Below are 26,069 nucleotides of genomic sequence, written 5' to 3' on the forward strand. Positions count from 1 at the left end.
GTGTGAAACCAGCTGCTGGAAAGAGCCTGATGTCAGTAAGTTTATCGAAGTTTGCAGTCGATGAACTGCGGTAACCTTACTAACGTCACTGCTCAGCACTGCATCTGGACTGAGCAGAGTTGGGGATCATCGGGGGACATGGGATAGATTTACAGTGGACCTTCTTGAGTTATTTTAATTTTTCAAGGTAATAAATGGGTAAAAGAGGGTTTTAATTGTTTGTTACTTTTATTGTTTATTGCTAACCCCTGGGCTTTACGTCACAGATGACATCAACCCCAAAATCCATTACCCCGCTTGCCATCGCACCAGGACAAGTAGGAAATGCTGAGGTTCAGAGCCAGAATTGGGGCATCTAGTGGATGCTTTGTTTCAGGTGCGGCTGAGGTCTGATGTTAATAGTCTGTGAGGGGCCAATATTCATGGCCCCTTAACAGCCTATTAATATCAACCCGCAGCTGTCTGCTTACTCTTGGCTGGTTACTAAAAATAGGGGAGACCCCCACATCATCTTTTTTTGGGGTCCCCATCTTTAATAACCAGTAAAAGCTACACCGATAGCTGTGAGCTGATATTGATAGCCTGGGAAGCTCCATGAATATTGGTCCCTTCCCAGAATAACACCAGCCTCCAGCTGTCTGTTTTAACTCAGCTAGTTATTATTTGTTTACTTATTACCTAAATATATGTACAGTTAACTACACATGCGCTGCACTAATTATATATCTCACTGACATCTTTCTTATTATGCACAGGTGACAGCTGGTGAATACTCTCATCAATATCACCTGCTCTCACTGCTATTAGCGAGACCAGGTGTATGATGATGAGAGTAGTAGTCATCAGCCAATGCCTGACCAGTGGAAACCTTTTCATTGCCAGTCACAGCTCCTGGCTCAAACAATGTCCTCTGTATAATGCTGTCACACAGTTAACAATGTTTGGGCCACCGATTTTTTTTAATTGTGTCTTGGCTCTGAATCAAGTTAGGGTATCATTCTGGTACCTGAACTGAACTTTTTTAGACAGTATGGCTAAACTTGACAGACCTGACCATCCCTATTCTATCATGCAGCCAGGAAGCTGAATTTCTCTTGTACCTGGGGTTAATATACCAAATTCAATTAACCCCTCTACAATATGATTTATGGATACAATCTATGATTTATAGGTACCTCATAGGTTTGATATGGGCTCCGGCGCTGAGCCCTCATGTTTTCTGGCACATGACTGCTGACTTCATCAGCTGACATGTGTTCCTAAAAGTGGTGGGTGAGATCGCAATCCACCTGCGGCTGTTAACATGTTAAATGCCACTGTCAGTCTCCAACAGTGGCATTTGACATGGCCACACTGGAAGCGCATTACTAATCCCATCCATCAATAGTGACGTTCAAAAGTACAACTCGTCTCTCAAAAAAGAAACCCTCACATTGCTATTTTGACAAAAGAAATTGAAAAGTTATGGCTCTGGGAAGAAGAAGGTGAGCAAAATATGAAAACACAAAAGAGGAAAATCCCATGGTGGTGAAAGAGTTAAAGGGAAATAAGATTTTTTTTTAAAAAAAAAACAATATTTAAAGGCTGAAATATTTCATGACTTAATGGATAATACAATATGTGAAATTACTGAATAATAAATACATGAACAGAAGAATACATAAATAAATAAAATGCAGGAAAAAAATACTGTGCCAATCCAAATTGCTATTATTTATGTGGTCCACAACAGTTATAAAAAATTAAAAAGTTTCAAAAATAGACAAATAGTTCCCATACTTTGCCACCTATAATGCACAATGACAGCAAAAAAATAAAATTGAATATGTAAATAGTATATAAATTATGCCTAATGCATCACAAAAAAAAGATGTAACAATTGTTTGAAAAGCCGAATGAGAAAAATATTTACAGCTCTTTAAACCGCATGTATTAAAAAAAGCCTGAAAATGTGACTTGTCAGGAACGAGGGTATATGGTCTGGTTTTAAACTTTTTAAAAAGGACCCGATATCAGGTCAATAGTGGGCAGTGTTTTTTGCTCTTATTTTATACTTACTGTTTAACTTACAATTATGATAATAATTTATTTTAAGCTGGTGACAGATTTTTTTAAAGGGAACCTGATATGTAAAAAAAATGCTATTGACCTCCAGATATGTGGTTTATCTACAGGTGAAAAGCATTCTGAACCTGCCCAGGAATTGTACAGAGAGCCCCACTGCTGTCAGGAAAAAAAAATTATTCTGCCAGCAGACTCTGGCTTTCAGTCATAGGGGTGGACCAGTGGAACTTCAGTGCTTAGTAAGCGATGGCTGAAACCACGCCCTTGCACTGACTGACAGCAGTCATCTGTCAGTCAGTGCTGGGGGTGCATTTACAGCCGCCGGTCACTATACACTGAGCTGAGACTGAAGCTGCACCGACCAATCCCAATAACTGAAAGCCTGAGCCTACAGGCAAGAATAAAGTTTCTATTCTCACAGCAGTGGACCTCTCTATGCAGGTGCCGGACAGGTTCAGAACTCTTTTAGGCTATGTGCACACGTAGCGTTTTAAAACGCTCACTAAAAAACGGACTCCTTCCCAGAAATCGCACGTTTTTTTCTGTGCGATTTCACCGCGATTATGATCGCGATTTTGCCGCGATTTTCGCGTGCGTTATTCAAGCACTTTCCAAGCGATTTGAAGCATCGCTTGGAAAGTGATTGACAGGTTGGTCACACTTGTCAAACATAGTGTTTGACAAGTGTGACCAGGTTTTTACTATTGAGGCTGCCTATGCGGCATCAATAGTAAAAGATAGGATGTTAAAATGCTAAAAAAAAATAAAAAATCGGGGTATATTTACCTTCCGGCGTCCCGTGCTGCATTCCCGGGCCTCAGCGTTCCCAGTAATGCCTTGCGAGACCTGTGATGACGTAGTCTCGCGTTGCTATAGCGATCTCGCGAGACCGCTAGAGTCACGCGAGACTACGTCATCACAGGACCGTGCCGCAAGGCATTACTGGGAACGCTAGGCCGGGAATGCAGCGCGGGACACTGGAAGGTAAATATACCCAGATTGTTTATTTTTTATTCTTTTTTTTACAGGGGTATGGTACCCAGGGCCTGGAGGACAGTCTCCTCTCCTCCACACCGTGGGTACCAACCGCACATGAGACACTTAACTTCCCGCATGGTGGGCATAGCCACATGCGGGAAGTAAGCGATTCTCATGCATTCCTATGGGTGCGGAATCGCGGCAATTCTTTGTGATTCCGCACAAAAGAATGAGCATGCTGCGATTTTTTCCGCGATGCGCTTCCGCCGTGGAAAAAAGCGCAGCATTAGCACAGCATGTGCGGAATACCATAGGAATGCATGGGGGGCGTTCTGTAAACGATTTTTAAGCGTTTTCACGCCGAAAATCGCGGCAAAAACGCTTAAAAATCGCTACGTGTGCACACAGCCTTAACCTGCAAATTAGCTACATATCTGCAGGTTAATAGTGTTCTTCACATGGCAGATTCTCTTCCAATAATATTTTTAACCATTGGGATTGCTATTTTATTTAGAAAATGATTGGCAGCCTCAGACTGAGGATTTTACTAAATAAGACTTATTAGACAAGGTCCCTCATGCTCTTCTAAAATTTGGGACCAAACTTCTGGGTTGTGGGACACTGGCATGCAGAGCAGGATCCACATCCATCCATTTCCTTTATTGCTATGAAAGTGTGAGATCACTCTTTCTACTAACCCTGTTCTACCGCATATGTTACTCAGCATTTATTGAATGATGATACCATTCAGTAGCTGGTTAGTAAAGGGTGCAACATCACTGGGTTAGTGCAAAGACCAAGATCTAACAATCACCTGTAACTCACACTTTCAGTCTGGCGTCACACATAACGTATAAAAAATCGGTCTGTTTTTCATGGCCGAGAATTGCAAAAATGTTCCCTGAACAGTGATCCGTATGTCATTTGTGTGCAATGCGAGGATGCAATTTCCTCGCATCAAAGTATCCATGTGACATATATATGGCAAACGTATAGCATCCGTGTGGCGACATTTTATCGCAGCCTTCCATATTGGACATTTATCTGATCATTGGCCTCAAATATTCATCATAGCATATATACAGTACATATATTTATGCCACTGAGACATATATATATATATATGTCTTTATATTTCATATAGAGCTAGATAGCAGAATAGCCGTTAATTCATTTGTCGGCTTCTGTAAAATCATTGCAGAACCCAACAGGATAGGAGACATGGTTTACATACAGTAGACCATTGCAGAACAATTAGATTTATATATGTCAGTGACTAATAGTGTTAGTAGTATGTGTGTGTAAAATTTGGGACCTGTAGGTATTTACTAAAAGAATGTTTTCAATGGAAAAACTGGCGTGGGCTCCCGTGCAATTTTCTGCGCCAGAGAGGGAAAGCCAGTGACTGAGGGCAAATATTAATTGACTAGAGAGGGACCATGGTCATTTGCCCCCCGAGATAAAAACATCTGCCCCCAGTCACACCAGAAAAGGCACATCTGTAAGATGTACCAATTCCGGCACTTAGCCTCTCTCTTCACATTGCCCTGCAGCGGAGGCCTTTGTATTGTAAGGTGACATTAAGCCCAGTTAATAATGGAGAGGTGTCAATTAGACACCTATCCATTATTAATCCAATAGTCCAATAGTATGAAAGGGTTAAAAAAAGCACACACACATTAAGAATTAAGTCTTTTAATAAAATAATTAAACACAGAGGTTTTCCATTTTTATTACACTCCCAATCGAAGCGAAGCCCTCATTCTCCTGTAACAAATAAAAACTAAAAAAGCAACAATATCCCGTACCTGTCCGCCGTACAGTCAAGTCCCATGTCACAATCCAAATCAAGTGGTTAAATAGTTTACAACCGGGAGCGGTGCAAATGTGACTGGCCCAGCAGTAACCCACGGTGGAATGACTGAAAAGCTGCCTGCGCAGCCTCCCAGCCTAGCCAGAGATGAATTCTATAGCGTGGAAAAATTTGTGAACACTATCCCATGCTGCCAATTTCCTCACAGGTCAGGCTGTGAGTCTGCGCATGCTCAGTGACGTCGGCTCTAGTCACTGAGGCTGCGTAGACTCCCCGCCTAACCCGCGGTGAACTCGGCAGCATGGGAAAATGTTCAGAAACTTTTCCACGCTACAGAGTTTATCTCTGATCAGGTTGGGAGGCTGCGCAGGCAGCTTCTCAGTCATTCCATAGTGGGTTACAGCCAGGCCAGTCACATTAGCACTGCTCCCGGTTGTAAAATATTTAACCCCTTGATTTTGATTGCGGCGTGGGACTTGACTGTACGGTGGACAGGTATGGGTTATTGTTGCTTTTTATTTTTTATTTTTACAGGAGAATGAGGGCTTTGCTTGGATTGGGAATGTAATAAAGATGGAAAACCTGTGTGTTTAATTATTTCATTAAAAGACTTTATTCTTAATGTCTGTGTGCTTTTTTAACCCTTGTTTGGCCGATCTTATTTTTGATGTGCGTGGCAAAGTCCTCAGCAGAGATGAGGGAGGTTGGAGGGGCAGTGGTGGACAAGTGGTAGGTGCTGCCGAGTTCACCTCAGGTCAGGTGGGGCTACCGCACTTCCTCAGTGATGTCAGCGGTAGTCTGTGAGGCTGCGCAGCAACCCCGCGTGACCTGAGGTGAACTCAGTAGTGTGGTAAAAAGTTCAGAAACTTTCCCACACTACAGAGTTCATGACCGGTCAGGTGAGGAGGCTGCACAGGCAGATTTTCATTCGTTACACAGTGGTTTACAGCCGAGGTGGTAGTATTAACACCGCTACTGGTTGTAAATTATTTAACCCATTGAGATGGATTATAGCATGGACTTGACTATACGACAGACAGGTATAGCATATTGTTGCATTTTTATTTTTAATGTTTTACAGGAGAACGAGGGCTTCACTTGGATTGGGAGTTTAATAAAGATGGCAAACCTGTGTGTTTAATTATTTAATTAAAAGACTTTATTGTTAATGTGTGTGCTTTTTAACCCTTTCATACTATTAGATTAATAACGGAGAGGTGTCTTATTGACACCTCTCCATTATTAACCGGGCTTAATGTCACCTTACAATAGCAAGGTGACATTAACCCCTTATTACCCCATATGCCACTGATACACGGCAGTGGGATGGGAGAGGCAAAGTGCCAGAATTGGCGCATCTCATAGGTGCACCTTTTCTGGGGCAGCTGGATGCTGGTATTTTTAGCCAGGGGGGTCAATATCCATGGCCCCTTCCTAGGCTATGAATATCAGCCCACAGCTGTATGTGTAGCCTTTCTGGATATTAATTATAGGGTGACCCCACATCATTTTTTGGGGGGGGTTTCCCTATTAGAATAGCCAGTAAAGGCTAAATGTACAGCTGTGGGCTGATATTCATAGCCTGGGAAGATCCATGGGTATTAACCCCTTCCCAGGCTACAAATATCGGCCCTGGCCATCGTCTTTCCCTCTCTAGTGAAGAAAATTGCACGGGAGCCCATGCTATTTTTTTGCTTGTAGGATGGAACTTGTGGAGTCAAGAAATAGGCTTACACATTATTTATTTATGATTTTCTTGGCCAGGATCCATTATATGTCCATTTTGTAAGACGCCAAGAAAATCTAACATAGTTATTAAGGTTGAAGGAAGACTTTAAGTCCATCTAGTTCAACCCATATCCTATCCTAGCTTGCCCTAACATGTTGATCCAGAGGAAGGCAAAAAAGCCCCTTGTGGCAAACAGTAAGCTTCACATTGGGGAAAAAAATTCCTTCCCGACTCCACATACGGCAATCAGACTAGCTTCCTGGATCAACGCAATATTAAGGAAACTAGTGTATATACCCTGTAATATTATACTTTTCAAAAAGACATCCAGACCCTTTTTAACTTTTATTAAGGAATCACTCATTGCAATATCATATGGCAGAGAGTTCCATTGTCTCACTGCTCTTACAGTAAAGAATCTGCATCTGTGATTATGCTTAAACCTTCTTTCCTCCAGACGTAGAGTGTGCCCCCTTGTCCCCGTCACAGGTCTAAGAGTAAAGAGATCATTAGAAAGGTCTTTGTATTGTCCCTGCACATATTTATACATTGTAATAAGATCACCCCTAAGCCTTCGATTTTCCAAACTAAATAGCCCCAAGTGTAATAACCTGTCTTGATATTGCAGACCCCCTAGTTCCCTAATAACCTTGGTCGCTCTTCTCTGCACCCGCTCCAGTTCAGCTATGTTTTTCTTATACACCGGAGACCAGAACTGTACACAGTATTCTAAGTGTGGTCGCACTAGTGACTTATAAAAAGGTAAAATTATGTTCTCCTCATGAGCATCTATGCCTCTTTTAATGCATCCCATTATTTTATTTGCTTTTGCTGCAGCTGCCTGACACTGGCCACTAAATGTGAGTTTGTCGTCCACCCATACACCCAGGTCTTTTTCAGTGACAGTTTTGCCCAGTGTTTTACAATTAAGCACATAATTATACATCTTGTTCGTTCTACCCAAGTGCATAACCTTACATTTATCCCCATTAAAGCTCATTTGCCATTTATTAGCCCAAGCTTCTAGTTTACATAAATCCTCCTGTAATATAAAATTGTCCTCCTCTGTATTGATTACCCTGCAGAGTTTAGTGTCATCTGCAAATATTGAAATTCTACTCTCTATGTCCCCTACAAGGTCATTAATAAATATGTTAAAAAGAAAAACTGACCCCTGTGGTACCCCACTGCTAACCATGACCCAGTCCGAGTGTGCTCCATTAATAACCACCCTTTGTTTCCTATCCCTGAGCCAGCTCTTAACCCACCTACACATATTTTCCCCTATCCCCATTGTTCTCATTTTATGTATCAACCTTTTGTGTGGCACCGTATCAAAAGCTTTTGAAAAGTCCATGTACACCACGTCCACTGCATTCCCTTGGTCCAGTCCTGAACTTACCTCTTCATAAAAGCTTATCAGATTAGTCTGACAGGAACGGTCCCTTGTAAACCCATGTTGATATTGGGTCATGAGGTTATTCTTCTCCAGATACTCCAGTATAGTATCTCTTAGAAAACCCTCCAGGATTTTACCCACAGTTGAGGTTAAGCTTACTGGCCTATAATTTCCAAGTTCAGTTTTTGTCCCCTTTTTGAATATTGACACCACATTTGCTATACGCCAGTCCTGTGGTACATACCCTGTTATTATGGAATCTTTAAAGATTAAAAATAATGGTCTATCTATGACTGTGCTTAATTCCTGCAGTACTCGGGGGTGTATCCCATCCGGGCCCAGGGACTTGTCAATTTTACTGATTTTTAGATGCCACCGTACTTCCTGCTGGGTTAAGCAGGTGACATTTAATGGAGAATTTTTATCCCTGATCATGATATCCGTCATGGGATTTTCTTGTGTAAATACTGTTGAAAAAAAGTCATTTAGCATATTGGCTTTTTCCTCATCCACATCCACCATTTCACCCAGACTATTTTTAAGGGGGCCAACACTATCATTTTTTAGCTTCTTACTATTTATGTAGTTAAAGAATATTTTGGGATTATTTTTACTTTCTCTGGCAATGAGTCTCTCTGTCTCAATCTTTGCTGTCTTGATTTGCTTTTTACAGAATTTATTTAATTTTCTGTATTTATTTAATGCCTCATCACTACCTACTTGCTTTAATTCTCTAAATGCTTTATTTTTGTCACTTATTGCTCCCCTTACAGCTCTATTTAGCCATAGTGGTTTCCTCCTATTTCTAGCATGTTTATTCCCATACGGTATATATTGTGCACAGGTCCTATTCAGGATGCTAATAAATGTCTCAAATTTTCTTTGTGTATTTTTATGTCTCAGGATATCATCCCAGTTAATTCCACCAAGATCATCTCTCATCCGTTGGAAATTTGCCTTCCTGAAGTTTAGTGTCCTTGTAACCCCTCTACTACACATCTTATTAAAGGATACATGAAAACTTATTAATTTGTGATCACTATTACCCAAGTGACCCCCAACCCTTACATTTGATATGTGGTCTGGCTTGTTGGTTAATATTAGGTCTAGCAGTGCCGCCCCCCCTCTTGTTGGGTCCTGAACCAGTTGTGAAAGGTAATTGGCTCTCATAGTTGTCAAAAACCCATTACCTTTGCTGGAACTGCAGGTTTTGGTTCCCCAATGTATTTCAGGGTAGCTGAAGTCCCCCATAATAATGACTTCTCCTTGAGTCGTAGCTTCATCTATTTGCTTTATGAGGATATTCTCTGTTGCTTCCATTATTTTTGGAGACTTATAACAAACCCCTATCAGTAATTTATTATTTTTCCCCCCTCCCCTTATCTCTACGCACAGGGACTCTACATTTTCATTAGATTCATATATATTATCACGAAGGATGGGTTTTAAGGATGATTTTACATATAAACACACGCCTCCCCCTCGTTTATTTGTACGGTCATTTCTGAACAGACTATAGCCCTGTAAATTTACCGCCCAGTAATGGCTCTCGTCCAGCCATGTCTCAGATATCCCCACCATGTCATAATTATGTTCCAACAACATTAACTCCATATGGATGTCACACGGATGCTTAGATGTGAGAAAATCGCATCTTCGCAGTGCACAAGGATGACATACGGATCACTGTATAGGGACCATTTCTGCGATTCTTGTCCGTGTAAAGCGAACTGATTTTTTTTATATGTTTTGTTTGACTCCAACCTAAGACACTGCATTTTTGACACAGAGTCAAAATAAGGCCATGTTCACACGATCAGTATTTGGTCAATATTTTACATTAGTAGTTTTAAGCCATGTAAAAATACGCAAGTGGTGACGTGTTTCTATTATACATTTCCTCTGTTCCACTCCTGGTTTTGGCTTGCGCATACTGAGGGAAAAAGGTCACCAAATACTCAACGTGTGCATGTTGCCTAAATGTTCACACATTTTGAATACCTCAAAATGATATGGATGGAAATTACATGATATACAAAAAACAAAATCCCACATTGCTGCATACATATAAAAAAGTTTTTTTTTGCTGAAATGAAGATATAAAAAATGAACACATTTCTTGTCACCCTAATGGCTAAATATGCTCAGTGTAAAGATAAAATATAATTCTATGCACCCAATGCAGGTATAATTGTATAAGTGCATATTGCATCCTATATATTTTCAGAGAATTGTACACATTATTTTTTTGCATTTTGTTAAAGTATTTAAAATGAATGATGAAACATCACAGACAAGTAAACCATAAATTACATGTTATTTCATATGGATGAGTTTTTCCAATAGAAAATTCTGCCTAGTGATGTGGAGCTGAGACCTCAGAACAATGATCAATCAGACACCCACATGGAAAAGTTTTATGAATGGTTATCACACAAATGGCTTAGCCATTTCATAGCAAAACTCTGCAGTGATCATACAATGTTACCCTAATAGGTTTAAAGTAAATGATATATACGGTAATAATAAATAATAATAATAATAGAAATGTATTCAGCTTTGTCTTGAAACTTACCTTAATCTCTAAGCAGTAATCACGTTAGTGAACAGTGCAGTGCTCTTAAACGGAAACCTTACTGAAAAACAAAACGCGATAGCTCTACACAGCACTAAGCTAGTGGAAAAATCCGTCAAGGCAAATTACATACATCTTGTTTTCACAGCCTTGATGACCTGTCATTTTAGATTGATGTTCAACAAGAAATGTTCTGGAGAGAAGCAATTAATTTGCTGCACACTATACATTGTGAAAATGACTAATGACAATTTTATATACTGTACATGGAAAGAAATCGTAAAACTCAATAGATCTAGAATTTTAGATAAATTTAATGACATGATGGTTTGTAGGATTTTAAAAGAAATTAAATAACTATTCCAGTTTCATTAAATGATTAATAATCTTTGTTTAATTAAACACTTTACTTTTGGGGTTTTTTAAACTGTCAAAAACAATGAAGTTTCTATTGGAAACCTCTTCAGAATTGCTCCTTTTTAGGTGTTTTTGAAGGAGTTTTTCCAATTCATGAAGCTATCCTAAGGTTATGTTTACACAATATTTTTAAACTAGCGGTGTTTCCTATAACAATGCCACTTCACTTTGACTTTCTACCTTTAATGGATCCAACAGCAGTTTCACAGTCATTATCACACACCGCCACCACAGTTATTTTCCTGTATTTTCTATAATAGTGGTGGTCTGCTGGTTGAAGAAGAAAAGCAAAGCTGAAGAACTTCAACTAGAGACATCACCACTGAGTCAGTGTGTTACCTGTATGTACACTGGCAACATACACTGACTACTATGTACAGAGCTCCTGTGTATAATGGCACTGGAGATCCCTGTATTACCTGTACACTATACATTATATACAGAGCTCCTGTGTATAATGTCACTAGTGAGTCAATGTATTACCTGTACACTGACAATATAAACAGATCTCCTGTGCTTAATGTCACTGATGGGTCATTGTATTACATGTACAGTGACACTATACACTAACATAGTAACATAGTAACATAGTTTTGAATGCTGAAGGAAGACCTTATGTCCATCTAGTTCAGCCTATTTTTAGTGCAGCTGTTCTGCATTATCGATCCTGGGGAAGGCACTTTTCTCCATAGGGAAAAAAATTCCTTTTCCTAAGCTGGGTCAACCATCTACCTATAATATTATGTTATTTGTAACCTTCTATACTGTTACTCACAAGAAAAGCATCCATTCCTTTCTTAAATTCATTCAGTGAGTTGGCCATCACCACTTCCTCAGGAAGAGAATTCCAGAGCCTTACTGCTCTTACCGTGAAGAATCCTCTTCTATGCTGGTGCAGAAATTGTCTTTCCTCCAAACGAAGAGAATGCCCCCTTGTTCTTGTCACAGTCCTTAGTACAAACGGTTCATTGGAGAGATCTCTGTATTGCCCTCTGATATACTTGTACATATATATTAGGTCTCCCCTGTCTTCTCTTTTCTAGAGTAAATAGACCTAATTTTGATAACCTTTCTGGGTATTGTAGTGAACCAACTCCATTTATCATTTTAGTAGCCCGCCTTTGAACCCTTTCAAGTTCAGTAATGTCTTTCTTGAGCACCGGTGTCCAAACTTGTACACAATACTCCATGTGTGGTCTGACGAGTGATTTGTACAGAGGAAGAATTATGTTTTCATCACGTGTCCCCAGACCTCTTCTAATGCATCCCATGACCCTATTTGCTTTGGTGGCAGCTGCCTGACACTGGGCACACCAATTTAGCTTCTTATTGACAAAGCTGCCTAAGTGTTTTTCCATGTCTGATTTCCCCAGCAGTTTCCCATTTAGTAAGTAATTGTAGCATCTGTTTCTCCTTCCCATGTGCATAACTTTACACTTACCTGTGTTAAACCTCATTTGCCATTTTTCAGCCCAATTCTCCAATTTACTCAAATCTGTCTGTAGTTGCAAACTGTCCTCCTTTGTGTTAACTACCTTACATAGTTTTGTATCATCTGGAAATACTGATGTTTTACTGTGTAAGACATCCACTAGATCATTAATAAATATATTAAATAGTAGGGGGCCCAATACAGAACCCTGTGGTACCCCACTAGTAACCCTGGCCCAATCTGGGTATGCACCATTAATAACCACTCTTTGTTTTCTATCACTAAGCCAGCTACCTACCCATCTACACACATTTTCCACAGCCCAAGCTTTCTCATCTTACTTACCAATCTTTTATGTGGGACAGTGGCAAATGCTTTAGAGAAGTTGAGATAAATGACATCCAATGATTCTCCTTGGTCCATTTGAGAGCTTACATCCTCATAGAAGCTGATCAGGTTAGTTTGACAGGAGCAATCCTTCATAAATCCATGTTGATATGGAGTTAAACATTTATTAACATTGAGATATTCCATAATGGTATCCCTTAGAAACCCTTCAAAAATTTTACCCACAACAGATGTTAAGCTTACCGGCCTATAGCTTCCTGGTTCACTTTTACACCCCTTTTTGACTATTGGTACCACATTTGCTTGCCGCCAATCAAAAGGAACAGACCCTGTTTCTATAGAGTCTTTAAATATAAGGAATAGAGGCCTGTCTATCACATTACTTAACTCCCTTAATACCCAAGGGTGAGTGGCATCAGGGCCTAGTGATTTGTCAATTTTAATCTTACTAAGGCGGTTCTGCACTTCTTCCTGGGTTAGGCAGGTAATACTTAATGGGGAGTTTACATTATCACTCTGCATTTCCCCTGGCAAATCCTTTTCCTGTGTGAACACTGTTGAGAAAAAAATATTTAAAACATTTGCTTTTCCCACATCACTCTCTATGATTTCACCCTCATTGTTCTTTAAAGGGCCGACACCATCAATTTTAATCATTTTACTGTTTATATAATTAAAGAATAGTTTGGGGTTTGTTTTACTTTCCTTAGCAATGAGTCTCTCAGTTTCCACTTTTGCTAAATGTATTTGTTTTTTACACATTTTATTTTTTTCTCTATAACTTTTTAATGCTTCTTCATTGCCTTCTTGTTTTAGCTTCTTAAATGCCTTGTTCTTGTTATTTACTGCCCTTTTTACATCCTTATTTAGCCACATTGGTGTTCTCCTGTTCCTAGCCCTTTTATTTCTGTACGGTATGGCTAGCTCGCAGTGGGTGTGTAAAATTGATATATTGTATATCTTCTCTTAGTGTGGGCTTTAAAGTGGACATTATATATAGACAGACTCCACCCCCTTTCCTTTTTTACGATCCCTCCTAAACAAATATTATCCTTGCAAGTTAGCCGCCCAGTCATAGCTGTCGTCTAACCATGTCTCAGTTATTCCTACTATGTCGTATTTTTCCTCATACATTACCAACTCCATATCTTCAATCTTATTGGTCAGGCTTCTTGCGTTGGTCAGCATGCAGGAAAGAAGTTTTGCTTCCTTTTTCTTAGCTTCCTTCTGATTACCCTGTCTTGGTCCTCTTTACCACATCTAGTATCCTTGATTAGTTTGTCCTTCTGCTGCATGTTCTTGTCTGCTGTTTTTCCTCCCATCCCCTCTTCTTCTAGTTTAAAGCCCGCCTGATGAGTGTGGCAAGTCTTCTGGAGAATGTGTGTTTCCCAGGTTTTGTGAGGTGTATCCCATCTCTTGCGAGAAGTCCATCGTAGAGGTAATTCACGCCATGGACCAAGATTCCAAATCCTTGCTGCCTGCACCACCGTCGTAGCCAGTTGTTCACCTCTAGTATCCTATTCCATCTTCTGATGCCATGACCATCAACTGGGAGGATTGATGAGAAAACAACCTGTACGTTCCGTTCCTTTATTTTCTTCCCAGAATTTCAAAGTCTTCGCAGATAGTTGGTAGGTCATTTCTTGCCGTGTCGTTTGTGCCTACATGTATCAGTAGGAAAGGGTAGTTGTCCTTGGATTTGAGGATAGTTGGTATCCTGTTGGCCACATCCTTGATTTTTGCTCCTGGGAGGCAGCATACTTCTCGTGCGGTTATGTCCGGCCTGCAGATAGTTGCCTCCATGCCTCTAAGTAGTGAGTCGCCCATAACTACCACTCTTCTTTTCTTTCTGTATGCACTGCTTGTTGCTCGTAATTGTTTTTGAGTGTCATTTGTTTCCGCTTTTGTTGAAAGAGTAACTTCTTTTGTTGCTAGTGTGTCTTCTCTTGTAGATACAGTATCATCCTGAGCTGTGCCATTTTCGTTCTCCAGCCTGAGGGCTTCATATCGGTTACTAAGCTGTGTGGGTGGTGATGACCACTTGATCCGTTTGCTTCTTTTCATCACATGGCCTCACTTTTCAGCCCCTGTATGTGCTCTGATGCTTTTCTCACTTTCTGTATCCTGAATGGTTGCTTCTGCTTCATCCAAGAAGTCCTCATGTTCATTAATTACCTTCAGTGTTGCTATTCTTTCTTCCAGTCCCTGCACCTTTTCCTCTAAGAGGGCAACAAGTTTGCACTTCTGACAGGTAAAGTTGAGTTTTTAGGCCGGAAGATCCATAAACATGTAGCATGTGTTGCAGGTGACCATGTGGATTTTCTTCTCTTCCATATTGCTATTGCTGATGCAGTCTATGATGGGTGGAAACTTTTGCGATGTCCTCAAACAGCAAGATCCGGCAAGTCCCAGCGATCGATCAGCTTAAGGCGACTCTTCTCCTCTTCTCAGAATGCACCGGAAATATGCAGATGAGCTTCCTGCTTCTCCAATTCCTGGTTTTGCGATGTCCTCAAAGAGCGAGACCCGGCAAGTCCCAGCGATCGATCAGCTTAAGGCGACTCTTCTCCTCTTCCCAGAATGCACCGGAAATATGCTGATGAGCTTCCTGCTTCTCCAATCCCTATGTACAGAGCTCTTGTAGATAATGTCATTTATGGTAATATTAGTAATGATTTTTTAACTAATCATCAGTATTGTAGTATGCGGTCACTATGTGGTGGTAATATTTGGTCTGGTCATGGTGTGGTGGTATTTGTTTCTTATATATTGTATTATTCGGTCACTGTGTGGTGGTAATATGTGATCTGGTCATGGTGTGGTGGAATTTTTTCCTTGTATGTGGTATTATTCAGTCATTATGTATGGTAATATGTGGTCTGTTTAAGGTGTGACATGACAGCATTTCTCTCTTGTATGTTATCCAAGAAGTATCATTTCTCCTTGCGGAGAATGACATGCTAAGCATGTCGAGATGAGACTTAAAGCTGCAATGCTCCTCTGGGAAATATGCTTTATGTCTCCTCATCTCGACATGCTTAACATGTCATTCTCTGCAAGGAGAAATTATACTTCTTGGTTATCGGTCAGACGCCTCTCTCACAGCCAAACCAGATCTCACACTTTGCTCTGATAATGGACAGTACCCCGAAACACAGTGTCTGCAAATTGAGATTCTGGCTTTTATCCTAAGTCATGTAACAAGGCTTGTTAAAGGGTCGACATTGACTTTTAGGATTGCTACTTCCAATAGGTGGCACTAGAGTTCTAGTCCTCTTCCTCTCTGAAGAGACAATTTGCATAATTAGCCATCTTGTATGTGGTACTATTGACCATTTTAAAAAATGTATGTGACGCATTCCCTTACAGATTTTAATTATTTTTAATAGGTTAGAGGAGAGTAGGGCTCTGTCAAAAGACTTTACCTTGTCATGGTGGACAGGCTTAATAAAATTGACTAAAACAAAAGCTGATGGCTATATACTTGATATGGTGTTCACTAACTGTTAATTTGTGATTGGTGAGGACGTGGTGCAGAAGTAGAATTTTTCCAAGAATGGGCAGTGGGACTGTGGAAGGTTCAAGGGGTGGAGGTGAAGCTGGGGTGGAGCCTGGCGGATTGTCAAGTGGGCAAAATATTTTGCCAGTATTGGGCCCTGATCCAGCATGACCTCTCATCAAGACCACTGGGAACAATGCCGATCTTGATGAATTAGGACCGATGTTTTTTCCTAAGTTATATTTGCATGTTAATGGCCAGAACATTCATGTGCACCTCGATATTACATATATAGCAATAGGACTGCAATAGGACTGCTGGCCCTTGCTTTTGTTTTTGCTTTAATGTAACTTTTGTGCCAAATATAAGCCAATGCTTAATGGCTTCTTCAGCGTTCCATGGTGTATCAAAATGCCTTGAAAAAGTGTACACTTCTCCTGACTGACAACGTTAACCCCTTCACCCCAAAGCCTGTTTTCCCCTTCCTGACCTTGCTAACTTTTATCATTCTGACCAGTGTCAATTTATGTACATGTAGTTATAACTCTGGAACACTTCAATGGATTCCACCAATCCTGAGTCTTTTTTCTGAGTATATATTGTACTTCATGATAGTGGTAAAAAAAAAGTTTGCTATGACTTGCATTTATTTGTGAAAATATTGGAAATTTGAAGAAAATTTGGAAAATTTTAGTTTTCAAAATTTTAATATTTATGCCCTTAAATCAGTTATGTCCCACAAAATAGTTAATAAATAACATTTTCCACATGTCTACTTTATAACAGCACAATTCATAAAGGTTAAAAGTTGTCCAGCAATTTCTCATTTTTCCAACAAAATTTGCAAAGCCATTTTTTTAGGGACCACATGACATTTGAAGTCACTTTGAGGGGCCTACTTGAAAGGAAATAGTAAGTAACATCATTCTAAATATTGCACCCCTCAAGGTGTTCAAAACCACATTCTAGAAGTTTATGAGTCCTTCAGGTGCATCACAGGAATTAATGGAATGTGGAAGAAAAAATGAACATTTAACTTTTTCCCACAAAAAATTATTTTATTTTTGTAACGGTAACAGGAAAAAATGGACCCAAAATTTGTTGTGCAATTTCTCCTTAGTATGTCAATGCCCCATATATATGGGGGGAAACCACTGTTTAGGCACAAGGCAGAGCTCTGAAGGGAAAGAGCACCATTTGACTTTTTGAATGTAAAATTTGCTGGAATAATTAGTGGACACTATGTTGCATTTGTAGAGCCCCTGATGGGCCTATACAGTGTTAATTGCTCACAAGAGACACCATCTTGGAAACTGGACCCCTCAGGGGACTTATATAGATGTGTTGTGAACACCATGAATCCCCCAAGTGCTTCACAGAGGTTTGTAACGTTGAGCCGTGAAAATAACAAAAATCACATTTTTTCCCACAAAAATGTTTTTAGCCCCAAATTTTGCATTTTTACAAGGGTAACTGGAGAAATTGCATGTGTTGTACTATTTCTCCTGAGTACGCCGATACCCTATATGAGGGTGAAAACCACTGTGGGGGAAAACTAATGTTTTGGAGCATGGCAGTGCTCAGAAGAGAAAGAGCACTCTTTGTCTTTTTGAACTCATCTAGATGTGTGGTGAGCACCTTGAACGCCAGGTGCTTCACAGTTTATTATGTTGAAAATAAAAAAAAACAAATTTTTCCTACAAAATATCCATAGCCCCTTAGCAGCCTGAAAATATCAGCCCCCAGCTATCTGCTTTAGCAGGGATGATTGTCAAAATGCAGGGGGCTCATGGCATTTTTACTAATCATTTATTTAAACATTTTAAAAAAATCAGAGTGGGGACCCCTCTATTCTTGATTCAGCCTTGCTGAAGCTGACAGCTGAGGGTTGCAGCCCCCAGCTGTGAGTTTTGCCTGGTTGGTTATCAAAAATACAGGGGAAACTGGGTTTACGAAGCTCATCTACAGAACTTTGAGCAAAATTCCTCTTCCAGTTGGTCTCCCTGCTGCACTTTATGCAGCTTAGACACAGCAACTGAGACACAGTCCAGATCATCATAGATGAGGCATTGAGCCTAAAAAAAAAGAATTGACCATCAGTTTAGCCTGACTGCACGCCAGAACAACTGTCTGCTGCTGTGAGACCCTAGATTACTGGTTTGACAGTTCAAGCAACAGAACCTGCAATTGTTTGGAAAGAACTGCAACAGGATCCAAACAGAAAGAGAATTGGAGGGAACCAATGGCTGGATATCTTTAAAGACAAAAATGTACAGGAAGGATGGGAAATCTTGAAAAATTAGATTCTCAAAGCACAATTGTTAATTCCGAAAAGAGGGAAGAATAGGAAGCAATTAAGGAAATCAGGATGAATGAACACAGAACTTAAGCACATGCTAAGAAGGAAGAAAGAAATGTTTATAAAATGGAAAGAGGGAGGCATATCTAAAGAAGAATATAATGCTGTCTGCAGAACCTGCAGGGCACAAATCAGATTAATTAAAGCTGACAATGAATTGAAGCTTGCAAGAGACGTCAAAAGCAATAATAAAGGATTTTGGGGATATGTCAAAAGTAAAAGAAAAGTAAAAAATACCATAGGATTTTTACAGGATGAAAATGATGAAATAGTAAGCCAGGATGTTGAGAAGGCCGAACTTTTAAATTCCTATTTTGCATCTGTTTTCTCTCAGAAAGGAAATGTAATATCAACTGTTCTTCACTGTCCCATTAAGGAAATAGAAGAATCCAGGATATCTATAAACAGAAAGATAGTGAGGAAAAACTTAGCTAACCTAAATGAATTCAAGTCTCCAGGTTCAGATGAATTACACCCCAGAGTACTGAAGGAGATAGCAGAAGAAATTTTTGAACCCCTCTCCATATTCTTTGAAAATTCTTGGAGAACAGGAGAAGTCCCAGAAGACTGTAGAAGAGCAAATGTGGTTCCTATCTTCAAAAAGGGGAAGAAAGTGGACCCAGGCAACTACAGACCGGTGAGTCTGACTTCTATACCAGGAAAGATCTTTGAACAAATTATTAAACAACATGTATGTAAGTACCTAGATAAGAATGAAGTGATTAAACAGAGTCAGCATGGGTTTGTAACTAATAAGTCACGTCAGACTAACTTAATTTCCTTCTATGACAGAATCACTAATTGGGTGGATCAGGGAAATGCTGTAGATATATTATATCTTGACTTCAGCAAAGCATTTGACAAAGTATCTCACACAATCCTTATTGAAAAAATGACTAAGTATGGAATGGACATGGCAACCGTTAGGTGGATTCATAACTGGCTTAGTGATCGGACCCAAAGAGTGGTCGTAAATGGCTGCACATCCAGTTGGAAGAATGTCTCAAGTGGGGTACCACAGGGCTCTGTCCTGGGCCCAGTATTGTTCAACATTTTTATCATTGATTTAGATGAAGGAATTGAGGGTAAACTGATTAAATTTGCTGATGACACAAAGTTAGGAGGGATAGCTAATACTAGAGAAGAAAGAGAGGATTCAAAAAGATATAAATAAACTGGAGCAGTGGGCAACGACTAACAGAATGGTTTTTAACAGGGAAAAATGCAAAATTCTACATCTGAGCAATACAAAAATGAAAAAAGCATATACAGAATAGGAGGAATAGGGCTAAGCAACAGCACATGTGAAAAAGACTTGGGTATACTAATAGATCACAGACTGAATATGAGTCAACAGTGTGATGCAGCAGCAAAAAAGGCAAATGCAATTCTAGGATGTATTAACAGAAGCATACAGTCTAGATCACATGAAGTCATTATTTTCCTCTACTCCTCTTTGGTCAGACCTCATCTGGAATACTGTGTCCAGTTTTGGGCGCCACATTTTAAAAAAGACATCAACAAACTGGAGCAAGTTCAGAAAAGAGCGACCAGAATGGTGACCTGTCTGCAAACCCTGTCTTATGAGGAAAGGTTGCAGGATTTGGGAATGTTTAGATTGCAAAAGAGAAGACTGAGAGGAGGCTTAATAGCTGTCTACAAATATCTCAAGGGCTGTCACATTGCAGAAGGATCATCTTTATTCTCATTTGCACAAGGAAAGACTAGAAGCAATGGGATGAAACTGAATGGGAAGAGACACAGATTTGATATTAGAAAAAACTTTTTGACAGCTAGAGTGATCAATGAGTGGAACAGACTGCCACGAGAGGTGGTGAGTTCTCCTTCAATAGAAGTCTTCAAACAGAGGCTGGACAGACATCTGTCTGGGATGATTTAGAGAATCCTGCTTTGAGCAGGGGGTTGGACCAGATGGCCCAGGAGGTCCCTTCCAACTCTACAATTCTATGATTCTACAAAATGTGGGTCCTGTAAAAAAAGTCAAGCTGTGACGGTCTTCGGTAAGGAAGGTGGGTCTCAATCTGTCCCTGGAACTGGGACCCTAACCATCCTTGTCCTGTGTGACTCTGGTACTCTTGAAGGTAGAAAGGTCTGAGTCTCTGACCTTAGTATGCTCCTGTTAAACCCTGATCTATCCCTTCCCTCACCTCATGAAGCATGGGACAGAAATGTAAGGTAAACAAGACACAAATACAATACAGGGATAGCAGATTACCTCTATCATACAAAATCACTAACAATAGGGAGGAGGATAGGGACAGGGTGGAATAAACTATATTGGAATAGTTACCAGGTGTCACAAGTTTGTCACATCCTCTTTGGAGATCTGGGGTTAGAAGATCACTATGCATTGTGAATCACAGATCTTCTGTTTAGCATAGATGTTTGTGTTCTTTATTTAATGGATTTAGCTTCCTTTGGTGCTGAAGAGGTTAATAACCCTTCTATGCTGATCAGAAATTTGCAGCTCCATTTCAGCTGCTTCTGATGTGGTCATTATCTCTCCCTATAAAACCTGGCAAGACACTCTCTGCCTTGCCAGCGAAAGCTTTGCTTCCTAGCTCCTTGGAGACGATGTGCTAAATTGGAGATTATTGTTTCTACTGGAGATTGTTACTTGTTGTTTTTGGGTGTATGCTTTTCTCATTGTCCTATTCCGATTTGGATGGTACATTCCTATCCTACCCTATATAACTCTCTACCCTTGGTGATTGGTTGTATGTTGCTTTCTGTTTTGTCTTTGTGTCTAGTTTACCTTGTGTTTCTGTCCCAAATCTCATGGGTTGGGGAGGGGTCAGATCAGGATTTAACAGGAGCAAAGTAAGATTGGAGACTCAGGTCTCTCTACTTTCAAGAATATCGCCTGGACAGGGATAGTTATGGTGCTAGTTCCAGGGGCAGTTTGAGGCCCTCCTTGCTTACTGAAGAATCATCATAGCTTGACATTTTTACTGGACCAACACTTTTTTGGATCTTGACATGGATACCATCACTAGCCTTGCAAGACAGTTGCAAGGTCTGTTTTTTGAGCTGTCCGATCTATGGTCTAAGGTCTCGTGACAACAGACAACTGAAATGAAACTGGGTAAGCTTGTTGCATTCCAGAAAGCGTATAACCTCTATTTAAGGCTTCATTTGTGGTCATCTGGGAGTGAGATACAGAGGATGGGGATTGTTTTCTCCCTTCTTCAAGGAGACCCTCAATCCTGGGCTTCTCATTCCCATCCGACTCATTGTCACTGCAGTCAGTTTTATAGGGAGAAGTAATGACCAAATCAAAAGCAGCTAAAATGGAGCTGCATGTTTCTGACCAGGATAGAAAGGGTTGATAACCTCTTAAGCACCAGTGAAAATAAAATCTAGTTAATATGGGACACAAATCACACCATCTCTAAAGAAGACCTGTGATTCATTACCTGACATGACCGTATAACTGCAGGTGTTATGAATGAGTCACCGTAGGAGGCAAAAACAGAAATACTAGCTAAGTCCAGAAAACCAGCGAAGTTGGCAGCTATCGGATTGCAGACCCCTGAACCTATCAACAACAACTAGCAGTAGCCGTGGGGGGTTCCTACGGTGCCCTAGACCCCTTGATCACAGCCGGAGAACTAAATAGCCTAAAGACAGAAAGGGAAATCTAAACTGCCCCAGAGCAGACCCCAAAGCTATAGGCAACCCCCAACATATAATGACGGTGAAGCAAGATGAAAAAACACTCACACAGATAGAAAGATAGGCTGAGCAAATGATGGGGCCAAATCTAACTAAATAGGACAGGATAGAAAAGCTGCTGTCTGCAATCCGCCAAAACCCTATCAAAACAAGAGCCAACAGACTGATAGGGAAAAAAGCCCTGAAGACGCTAGGATTCAAAATGACTATATCAGTGCTCAGGTATTTTCTGAAGACAGAGCAAAACGGAATTCAGCTCACCCCAGCAGGGAATGGCAGAAATCCAGAAAAACAAGGCAAAACAAAACCAAAGCACAAATGCAAAAAGCAGAGCAGAAAACTTAGCTTTTGAGGAGCAGGATCAGACTGGTCTCCTAGAATCCCTCAGGGAAATCACCAGCAAGGCACAAGGGCGTCGGCTGCCTTATATCCAGTCAGCAATTCCATGTCACCCAGTCATTCTGCTCAGGTGCTTGGTAATCAGCCTCACTACCTTCCTTCACCAGAAGAGGGAGTTCATCAGACCTCAATGGTGAAGGGAAAAAAGGAACTCACAACATGCAGGTCTTCCGGGGGGATTTAACACCCTCAAGATAATGGAAGCGGCTCTCGTAATCTGGCCTTTATTACAGGCCATGTCACATGGTGTGCTGGTCAATCACAGCCAAGTCAATACTTGGCATGGTTTTGATGGCTCCAGAAGTGCCCACAGTCTAAAAGCTTGTTGATTGGCAGATCTATTATTAGACTGGCAAACTCAATCAGGAAACTTCACAATAGAACTCAAGCAGCATGGATTGTCTGTCTCTCCAATCTTCCTCCAGACTCTGGGATCTTGATTTCCAAGGTCTAGTGTGAAGTATCCGCAATCAATGACGGTTTCCGGAGCCATGTCATCTGTTGGTGTAGGTCCACTGTGTTTTATCAAGACCAAAGTCAGCACAGCTGTCTACCAGGAAATTTTAGAGCACTAAATGCTTCCCTCTGCCAACAAGCTTATTGGAGATGAAAATTTCATTCTCCAGCAGGACTTGGCATCTGTCCACACTGCCAAAAGTACCAAATACTGGTTTAAAAACAACAGTATCTCTGTACTTGGTTGGCCAGCAAAATTATCTGATCTTAACCACATAGAGAATCTATGGGGTATCGTCAAGAGGAAGATGAGAGACACCAGACCCACCAATGAAGATGAGCTGAAGGCTGCTATCAAAGCAAACTGGGCTTCCATAACACCTCAGCAGTGCCACAGGTTGCTTGCCTCCATGCCACGCCGCATTGATGCAGTAATTGATGCAAAAGGAGCCCCGACCAAGTATTGAGTGCAGTTACTGAACGTTCATTTCAGTAGGCCAACATTTCGGATTTTAAAATAATTTTTACAAGCTGGTGTTATGAAGTATTGTAATTTATTGAGGTAATGACTTTTGGGTTTTCATTGGCTGTAAGCCATAAACATCAACATTAACAGATATAAACACTTGAAAAGATCACTCTGTAAAGACTCTAATATACGAGATTCATTTTTTGTATTGAAGAACAGAAATAAATTAACTTTTTGATGATATTTTAATTTTGTGAGATTCACCGGTATCATTTGAATCTCTGCATTAGTGTTCTTAGACTGAGACTATGATCTCAATTCTCTTTCTGCTTGAGCACTGAATGTAGTAGCTAGAAATTTGCTTTTTCTATGACCATGTGCAATGAGCTGTTTACTCTGACCTTCTATCACCTCACAGTAAAATCCGAAAATGGAGCTCCTTGGCCAGCCCTGATCTTTTATATTGAATCCTCCTGCTTGACTCACAATCTCAATGCTGCCTGACTTCAGGAAAGGAGCAGTCAGTGAAGCAGGTGGAGGCAGCACTGTATGAGAAATAGAGCTGGGATGACACAGGCTTCAAATTTTCAGCCTCATTTGCATATAAATTCAATTGCTTTACTGGTCTTTGAAAGAGCTACATGCCCATATAGACAGTTTGTTGTGTAAAATCCTGCAGACAGTAACCCTTTAAGTGCTTAAATTGAATTTCAACTCAAATTGGCTTCTTCAATGCTTATCTGATTAGATTTAACAATTCCTTTTCTTTTTTAATTATATCTTTGAAAAGTATCAGTTTGTAGTCTGTCATTTTCAAAACCAGCATCTGTTGCTGTCTATGGGATGTATTGCTGTAAAAACCATAACTTAGCATCAGTAAGTCATATTTTGACCGTCCAAACAGCTTTTTTTAATAAAAATAAAATCAATGATGACACTGTATAGAGAATTAATCAACTGTTTAAATTGATTAAGTATTCAATTTCATTCCATTTAAAACTACAGCATAATACTATATACATAGATGTTTGTATTAATTTGTAAAATAACATTTATATATATATGTATATATATATATATATATATATATATATATACTAAGATAAAACCAACGAAACCACCGAGAAAATGTCCAAAATTACTTTTTTGATAATTAGCATATATATAAATTAATAAAATATGTATAAAGGGGTCAATGCCATGGATAAGGCACTACCGGGGACCAAAATTTATAATAACATAAAGATACACACAGGTACGATATATTAATAAAAAATAATATAATTTTAATAAATATAAATATATAAAGTGACCGTGCTATAATGTATTACCAATTGATGTTAATAAAGTGCATAATATAAAAAAATATAAAAATAGTGCAGCAATACGGTTGTGCAGAAAAATATATATAAATATATATAAAAATAAATAAGTAAATAGTGCAACAAAACATATAAAACATGAAAAGAGCAATATGTGGCTCTAGTGCACACAATTAAAGTGAATCACAGTGAAAAAAGGTGCCCAAAATCAAAAATAGTGAAAATGTACAATCAATGCTGCGTGCTGTACCTATATGCTGCAGGGGTCCCCGGGATGTGCCAGCCCTGACGCGCGTTTCGGCGTACCTTCGTCAGGGAGTATATATATATACTGTGTATGCGGAATAGTTGGGAAATAAATACAATATCTCTCATTGTCTAATCTGTCAAACACAATTAGCAAGCAACTATAATAACAGATACTTGTGATTTTTCTACTAATTATCATAAAGGAGCGTCTTGGCACAATTAATAAAAATGTACTAAGAGTATTTATGTAAATATTTAACAAATAAAATAATGTTTATATTATATTTAAGGCTCCCAGATTCATTTCTGTGATTCCAAAAACTGAAAGTTCCCAGCTTCCTCCCTTCTAGTAACATCTTGAAGTAAATAATAACCATATGTAAAGTAAATGTATCAATCTTATTTGCCTATGTGAGAGGATGCATTATTAATCTCATGCGTTTACCTGGTTGTTTAGTGTATTTTCGCTTTGAGAACACAGCACCGTCTTCTCTGAACCGTGTGATGCTGGAAATGTCGAATTTGTAGACAGCTGGCAATAGGCAGAGCATAAGGAAGAAGCAAGATGATAAAACATAACTGTACAAATACTGAGTAATGAATAATAAAGTCTTGATTAAAGGTACAGGATGTTTAAATATGACAGATGTGTGTATTTACAGAAGCTATTTAAAAAGTTGAACTATCTATAACTCTATTCCTCTGTCCATGCTAATAGTGCCCCAACACAGTAATAATGCCTTGTTGATGCATATATACAATAATAATGCCCTCTTTTTGCTTCCACATGGTAGTAGCATCCATTTGTGCCTTCGAACAGTAATACTGACACATTTGTGCCTCCATATGGTAATAGTCCCCAAAT

General features: G+C 39.7%; 1 protein-coding gene across 1 annotated transcript in view; it reads right to left on the reverse strand.

Annotated features, from left to right (window-relative positions):
- Positions 1-25,731, reverse strand: part of MC2R (melanocortin 2 receptor) — a 58,576-nt gene extending 32,845 nt beyond the window's left edge. The window contains exon 1 of the mRNA XM_073590023.1: positions 25,650-25,731. The gene's annotated coding sequence lies outside the window, so the exon portion shown is untranslated. The remainder of the gene's footprint in view (positions 1-25,649) is intronic.
- Positions 25,732-26,069: the final 338 nt, after the last annotated feature.

The sequence above is a fragment of the Dendrobates tinctorius genome, unplaced genomic scaffold (assembly GCF_039654945.1).
Source record: "Dendrobates tinctorius isolate UK_male_01 unplaced genomic scaffold, ASM3965494v1 ptg000115l, whole genome shotgun sequence".
Lineage (NCBI taxonomy): Eukaryota > Metazoa > Chordata > Amphibia > Anura > Dendrobatidae > Dendrobates > Dendrobates tinctorius.